Raw genomic sequence first — 8,451 nt, 5'->3', positions numbered from 1 at the left:
CGCCCACCACACTGGCACATACCCCTTGTGCTTGTGGCCAAGACATTTTTTTTTTTTGGTCGGTTTGGGTTTTTTTGGGTTTTTTCGGCAAGCCTTAACCCAGACACCTCCATATCTCTGTGCTGCTCTGCCCTTATCTTTGTAACTGCCACGCTCAGCCCTCATTCAGGTGAGGCGTGCAGGAAATCTCAGCACCCGCCAAAGTGAAAATGGCAAAATTATGAAAAGGAGAAAAAACCAAACCCACAGGAGTTCACTTTTTTTACCAGCTTAACATCATTTTCTTTGCTGAGCAATGGCTTGAATGACCTTCTCTGTCTGGGAAGAACTGGAACAACTAAAAATAATGATTAAATATTACAAATAACATCCAGCAACGCCCCTGACACAACCGCAGATGTGACAGATTTTTCTCTGGGTTGCCTTCCCAGTTTGCTCCATGCTGTTACCATACAACTCGGTAAAGGTTTGCTCTGAGGGTGAGGGTGCCACACCGCGGACTGCTCACCTTGTATGCCCATTTCAGGTTTCGGCAGACCCCAGTGTGGTCATTGATGGGGATCCCCATGCCTCAAACCTCTCCTTTCTCCCTTTCCACATCCTCTTTTCTCCTCCTCCTTCCAGCTACGAGGCAATGGAAAGTAAAATAACAGCTTCTCTCTCCCATCCCGGCCAGGAGAGGAGGGGAGCCGGTTTTTCCTTCCCCATTTCCACGTGGTGGGAGGAAGGAGAAGGTCTGATTAACAGGTCTCAGTGCTTTTCCCGGGGCTGGGTGAAAGGCAAAACTGCAGCACTTACCCCTCAGCTCTGGCTGATGTCCAGAAGCAATGCTGCTGGATCTCAAGGCACTGGAGATCCTGGAGAGGAGCAGGGACATCCCCCATAGCCCCCTGACCAGGCACTAGCTCCAGCTTTGGCCTCCTTGGCCATGCCCAAGCCTGCTCCTGTTAAGGACACAGCGCTTTGGCAACAGAAGGAGACCCAGGGACAGCTCAGAGAAGGATGCAGAATCCCCTCCACACTGCAGTACAGCTGAAATACTTCAGCAGTGGTGATAAGGCAGGTGAAAGCTGCCTGCTTCCTACACTGGCATCTGGTTAAACGCCCATTTGGGGGATGTGCTGCAGAAGAAGAGACAAAGGACAAGTTATGCCAGTGACTGTGGAGAATGAAGAACGAGCCTTGCACAGCCCGTTCCAACCACCAAACAATGCCACTGCCAAGACAGAAAGCCAGGTGTTTTTTTAAAAATGTTCAGAAAACTGGGGCTCAAGGCACCCCGGGAGCTACAGCCCTGAGCCAGTGGGCATGTAGCCAGGTATGCTGTGGCTTGGGGACAGCAGGGCTGCGGGCCAGGCATCGGCCGACCCAAGCCCACCTCACTTGCTCCCTATTGCCAAACTGAAATGTGACCCTTCAAAAGTGCAAGGCCTGCTTTCCTCCCCTCTTTACCATCACTTTTCCATGCAGAAAATGAACTACCACGCAACTAGCACAGGGTGAAGCTTTGGAAAGGCGGCCATTCCCAGCTCCTTGGTTCGCAGCAGCAAAATGTTAGGTTGGGTGTTTTAGCTACAGTTTTTGTCAGTCCTATTATCATCACGCTGCAGAAAAACTGCCTCGGGTGGCAGTTAGGCTCGAACCAAACCTACATACTATATGGAATGCATGTACCCGGGGAGTCGATGCAGCCTGGAAGAAGGAACATCCCCTCCAACATCTCTCCTTGGCAGATGCACAACCACAAAGTCTCCTCCAGCAGGAACCCAACAGCGAGGGGCCCCAGCCTGACATCCCAGATGAGGGCACCGGTCTTGTCTCGCATGGGGGATTGATGCTGGGAGCAATAACAGTAACAACAAAGCTCCTGTGGAAGCCAACACGCAGGGTCAGGCCCCCACGGCTCCCATAAGTGAGTGACAACCAGCAGCACTGGGCAAGCAGGAGAGGCATGGCAGGCACCTGGGAAGACCGCCAAGCTTGCTTCACCGTATCTTTAATAATTGTTAGATAGCAAAAAGAACCTTAGCTACATTTTTCACGCTTGCAAACACCCCTCAGATGAGAGTCTTTTTCTCTGTGGAGGGGGAAGACAGAAACCGAGCGGCCCCCGCAGCAGGGAAGCTTGTCAGTCTCTTTTAAAACATCTGCAGAAAGCGCCTACAAAGGAGCAGGAGGTGCTTCAGGTCTGGGAGAGAGGGAAGTGCAGAATTATTAGCAGGTGGGATGGCTGGCCTCTGCAAAGCACCAGGAAGCCCCTCTCCTCCCTGCTGCATCCCAACAGGACCCAGGGCAGCCATGCTGGCTGCAGGGGTGCCTTGAGTGGCTTTAGGCAGCCTTCATCCCTCTCCACCACTCTGGTTAGTAAATCACACGGCTTGCAATGACAGAGGAATCAATGGGACTGCAGCCCTGAATTCAGGCAACCAACCTTTCCCGTGCCTGGCAGCTGCTTCCGATTTGGGGGCAATTGGAAACTCAAATTTACACCCTCAGGATACCGGCACAACCTGGGCCTGGATACCGCCGCTCAGCATCACTGACAACCCGATAGAGCACTGCCACACTGAGGCCTGTGTATCTCGTGGCTGTCCTAAAACGACACTTTTTAAAAGGGGGGGGAGGGGGGGGAAAGTAAATTCCAATAATTTCATTAGAGCAATGTTTCCCAGGGTTTTACAATCGGTGATCACAGAGCCTTTTTGAGCAAAACACAGCCACTGATCACATTGAGAGCAACACTGCTGAAATGTTCATTTTCAGCTTAAAATGTGGCTAAACTTGAAGTATTATTTGTATTATTTTCCCTCTTTTCCTTTCCTTTCCCCTTCTGTCTTATAGCTTGTGGGCTTATAAATCCAGGTTTACAAAACCATTTTACATTTGCTGCTATGTTACAGATATTGTATCCTACATGTACGTAATGGAATAAACCCTGATCTAAGGGACTGGGAGGTTTTTACGAGCAGCTGTTGGTATGCGCCTCCCGTTCCATTTCTCCCCTCAGAAAGCACTAAGCAAACATCCCCTCACCGGGGAGGCTTAGGGCGAGTTCACCATAAAGTTTTCTTATATCCAAAATGGTAATTTGCTTGAGCAACCCCATTGATTTCAGTGGGTAATCACTAACCTGAGGAACAAGCTCACAGCTTTGCTCTTCAATCCGGGCAGCTGTTTTGTTTGCACCTTTTCTCTTATCCAACGTGGCTGCAGCGTGCTGAGCATCAGGATTTGTTCTATTTAAAATCAGCTCTAAAGATAAGATTATTCCTTATCTTTGAAAACTGCCCAGCTTTGCAGAGCATCCCCTGTCCCAGGCAGCCCGGGAGCACATTCCAGCCACTGGCTTGTGCCAGTGGCAAGCATGGGGGCAGAGTCCTGGCCCTTCAACAGGCAAAACCCCTCTGCCAGCAGAAAACCAAGAATAACTCTCCACTGTGGCTGCCAGTCAAGTGGAACCCTGTGGCTGCTGTGGCATGGAGGGCAGGAAAACACAAATACCTCCTCGGGAACCCCTGGACCGCTGGAAGTCATCTCAGCTGTCCCCCAGGTGAGCTGGTACATAACGCACAAAGGGAAGAGAGAGTTTCCATCCTTGTCTCTAGCTGACGGGCACAACGCAAACACTGGGGAACTGCTAGGATCCTCTCAGACAAACTTCAGTGGGCGAATCCTTGCCCATAAGGAAAACTGGGCACTGCTTTTCCCTCCCAGCTGAGGCAGGCCCGGAAACGGGGCTGAGCACTGCATTTGTCTTGACCTCCCTCCCTGCCTCCCCACTTCCCCGGTGAAACGTGGCTATTTCTGCCACCGCTGACAAATACCGTCACCTTTCGCTCCCTCCCCTCCCTCGCGGGTGACAGGGTGCAGCGTCGGGGACCATAAATGAATCATCCTGCTGCAGCTCCTGTGGCTTTCGAGCACGGTGGTGGGAGTGGGGCCACCCACATCAGCCCAGCAGCACCGCAGGGTCGGGGGGGGGGCGGTGCAGCCCCAGCCGCACGGAGAGCCAGGGGGTCTGCATTGCATTTGGCTTGTATCGGGAAAACAGGAATAAATACCAGGAGATGCAAGGCAGGAGAGAGGGAAGCTGGCTCTGAAACATCCCTACTGCTGCTGGCCACGCTGACTCTTTTCCTCACCGCAGCCACAGGAGCTAGCAGCCCAGGGGTGCATCAGCTAGCCCGGCAATGCCCAGGGCAGGGCAGTTCAGTGGCACGGAGAAGCCCAGCCTGGCTGGGGAAGCTCCCTCCTTCACGGGGCCAGACCTGGGGGTTTGGGCCAGCCTCCCCATCACCACTGCCAGCCCTTCAGACAATCTTCCATGGAAAAACTCCTCTCTTGCTGACATCCATCTGAATTCACCTCAACAGGCACTAAAAAGTTTGTCTGACAGGCAGGGACTGCTATGCAAAAGAGCTAAAAGGTGAAGGGGAACTCCCTTGGGTTGGATGCTACATCCTGGTTTCTTTGCAGGGTCACAACTCATTGTTCCACGTTGCAAGACTACTCTTTGTACGTAAAGAAACAAAGCAAGCTGTGGATGCCATGTGCCAGCGTTAAGCTTCTCCAGTATATGACTTGACCCAATAGCCCTCAGATCTTTCCTGCCACCTAGACTGGCCCTTGCAGTATTTCTTCAGGCTTCCAGCTTTTCTTCGAGTAAAATATAGAGCACTTTATTACGCAAGTGCAGTATGGCATAATACACATACACAACTTGTCCCCAGGGGAGTAAAGGCACCTTGATATGAGCAAAGCATTGCCTTTTTTTACCAGGAGCTCTGCTCCCATTTCAGGGTGTCACTCGCACACCTCCCAGGACAGCAGCGGGGTGGTCCCAGGCCACCACATGGCTCCTCCATGGGTGACACACCGCAAGAGCACAATCAAACCTATTGTGCAGCTCTAGAACAGTTGTGGATTTAATCAGCCAGAGGGGGAACGGTAGGGGTGGGGAGGGGGGACGGGACCAGATGGACATGGCATAAAGATTTTATATCTAATCAAATAAATCTACACTGACATCTTGTGGAGATCATGAGACCAGAATGGTGCAGCCACTTGGTGGGGTGGGATTTACACCCTCACTGTGCCCTGCCAGACACCATTGCAGTGGCAGCCAGACTTGCCACAGAACCTTCAGGTGTGTCCACAGTGAAAACCAGGTCCTGCAATCTCAGAAGCCATCATTCTCTGTCCACAAAGATCGTTTTGCTAAGTGATCTTCACAAACCCAACTAAAATGTGACTATTTACTTTTAAATCCTCACTGAAAGTAATACCATGGCCCCTCTTGCATAAATGCCGTGATGCTTCAGGCTTCTAATCAAAGCACAAGCTTCCGATGAGAAGCTATTTTCATGCTGAAATTTTACTGTCTCTGTAAGCACTGAAAGAAAATGGACTTGAGTAGCACTTCAGAACTCCTTTAATGCTCCTCTTCATCTAAAAATACATGCTTTAAGCAAAAACTGCCTGCAGTTCGGAAATATGCAAGATTTTCCTCCCTATTCACCCCATTCGTTTTAGCTCCTCTGCAGGTCAGAAGGGTTAAATTAAGCCGCTGCCGTCTTTCTTCTAGTGTTCTCTTTCTTCCAGTGCGCGGGTAAATGTTCCAAGTACCACCCCTCTGTTAGGCACAGGCCACATCAATGCCACGGTGTAATTGCTTGGTAGGGTTAACCAAGAGTTGAAATCCCAGCACAGATAATCTTGCAACCAAACCATACAATCATTCCTCCAGCTTCTTCCTAATACCACACTGGGGAGCAAATGCTCACGCTTGCTCCACAGCGGGGCAAAAAGTGCTTCATCAAGGCTGATTTCTAGCAAACCATTCCTATCAAACAGGTTTGAGAAGACCAAGGGTGCCATCAGATGTCCAGCCCAAGAGGCTGGCATTTACACCTCACTGAGGTCCTCTGCGTGTAACACAACAAATCATTCAGTCCTTTATGGGGTTTTCACCCTACTCGCTCCTATCCTTCCCCTTGGGCAAGGGACCACCCCCAAGAAGTTTGGATTTTTTCCAGCCCAGTTTCTGACCTGTCCAGTTAGCAGAGGGGAGACATGGAGCTGGGTTCAAACCAGGTGGTAGGCAAGTGCTTTTAACTGTGATAATCAGTTTGGCCATTGGCAGGGCAAGACCAGCCCTTGGGAAACAGAAATAAAGAATTTACAGGGACACAGACAGCCAGGTAATCAATGTTGTGCCTTAAACTTCTCCATTACACCTTTAGAAACCATATGGGCCCCTTTCGTTTTCCCCTTTCTTCCCTCGCTCTGTCAACTCTGTCACTGCCCTCTGCCAGGTCTTCTACCTGTGCCAGTGCCTGTCTCCTCCGAGATGGCCAGAGACCCTCTGGAACCACTGCGGTAGCACCAGGCGGGTGGAAATAGACACTACCCAGCTATGATGGAATGGAGGGAAAAAGGAGCCTGGACTTCTTCATGGTGTAGCAGCCAACCTGGGGACGCCATGACCACCATTCACAATGCTACCAACAGCTACCACCATCATCAACAGTGAGTCTGTATGCCTTTGCATGCAACTTTGCAGTAGCTCAGCCATCTCCACTCAACAAGACCTTCTCCTCCTGCTACGTACCCATTGTATCCACACCAGATAAAAAAAAAAAAAAAAAAAAATCACACATGGACAACATCAACCCCCCCCTCCCAGTTATGGCCCCGGGTCAGTCAGCTCCATCTTTTTGCTCTTCTCAGGGCAGCATTAACAGCCCCCCTCAAAGCCAGACAACTGTCCAAAGCGGGTGTCATGGAGGTACAGCATTAGCAGCACATTTAACAAGACCTCAGCTTTATGCACGAAGAAGGAAATGCAAGACCACAGAGCATAAAAAACACTATTTTGCCTTGGAGAGATCCTAATGCTGAGTCCATTAAGTTACATGTAATACCACCCAACCAGTTACAAGAGGGAACAAACCAACCCTCAGAAGAAAAGTCTGAATGACTCCAACATGGGAATCACTAGCTGCAGCACTAGCTCCTCCCTGAACAATGGCTGACAGCTTTTATCCTTTGAGCTGCAAAAGAAAAGGAGCAATTTTTATGCTTCTAAGTGACTAACGTGCAAGCAATGCTTTACATTCCTGCAACTCTCCTCCTTTTGGACTGCCAGGAAGTGTACAACTCAAAAACCCACACACAAAAGCCCTGCCATTTCAGCTCTCAATGTGCCTTGAGCAGTCCCCGTAAGCATCCTTACATATGTGCAGCTACATCTGATCAATCAAATCTTGTTGCCCAGTATTAACTCTCAAATCTATATTTAAGCACCTAAGTAGGAATTACTACAGCTTTCCAAAGATCCTAAGCACCAACTCTGTTAAGAGCTTGTCGAAGTACTGACCTCCTAATGAATCTGTTCAAATGATAACATTCACCTCTCTCCCAATGCTGGGAAATTCAGTACTGTCATCCACAGCTAATGCTCCCGAACCTCCTCCAGTAAGGGCCGAGCTTGTGAGTGTCCTGCCTTTCTTATAGAAACAGAGGTCAGATGCAAATACACAGAGGAGACTTTTCTTAAAAGTCTGTGGTGAATTCAAAGTCACTGTACCTTGTTTTAGAAAAGGCTCATTCAGATACAGCAGAATGCAGGCATCATAGTTTGGTAGAAATTTGGGAAGATGGTATCTTTGAAGTACAACGTATTTGGGCATTGAACCAAAAATTAAAACTATCCAAGTACTAAATGGAGATACTTTGATACAATTCTTACTTGCGCCATTTCAAAGCCAGGAAGCCTCTGAAAATCTCTGCATTTGAACCTTGCTGTTCTTACAGCTAGAAAGTCAAAAAGCTGCTTTTCCTTTCCACAGCCCGAGTCCTGCCCTTTGCCAGACAGGCAAACCCACATCCTGCAGATGAGCAGAACACAGCAACAATATTCCAACTCACAGAAGAAAGCCAACTCTTTTAATTTTCTTTTCCTTTCTTGTAATTCTCATTTTAAAAATCAGTTTGCATATGAAGCCAGTGTTTTACCTTCATTCTGTAACTTTCCCCTTCCTGCCTCAGTTACGAGGAAATGAGAGAAAAAGATAGGATCATATTTATAGGGCCAACAGCTGTTAAAGAGGTTGGAGTAAATGTGAGAGAACAAGGAAGAACACAAAATCTGAGGCTGGAAATGCTCTGGAAAGTTAGGCAGCGAGACTTAATCCAGGATTCTGAACGAGTGAGTAACTCTGGATGAAAATTTAGCAAAAGGTAACTGAAGTAAAATATACTGCGATTGCTTAATAGATACGACAGAACATTTGCCTTTAGTTAGAATAAAGGACCATCTAGAAAATATAGATACTTCACCAGCATCATCAGAGGACCAAACACAAAACAGCAATGGCATTATGCGACAGCAATCTGTAGCCGACAACTCTCCTTGCCAGCAATGTCAAGACCCCCGTCTAGACCTACAGA

This window comes from Falco peregrinus, chromosome 4, assembly GCF_023634155.1.
Source record: "Falco peregrinus isolate bFalPer1 chromosome 4, bFalPer1.pri, whole genome shotgun sequence".
Lineage (NCBI taxonomy): Eukaryota > Metazoa > Chordata > Aves > Falconiformes > Falconidae > Falco > Falco peregrinus.
Note: the sequence above shows the minus strand (reverse complement) of the source record.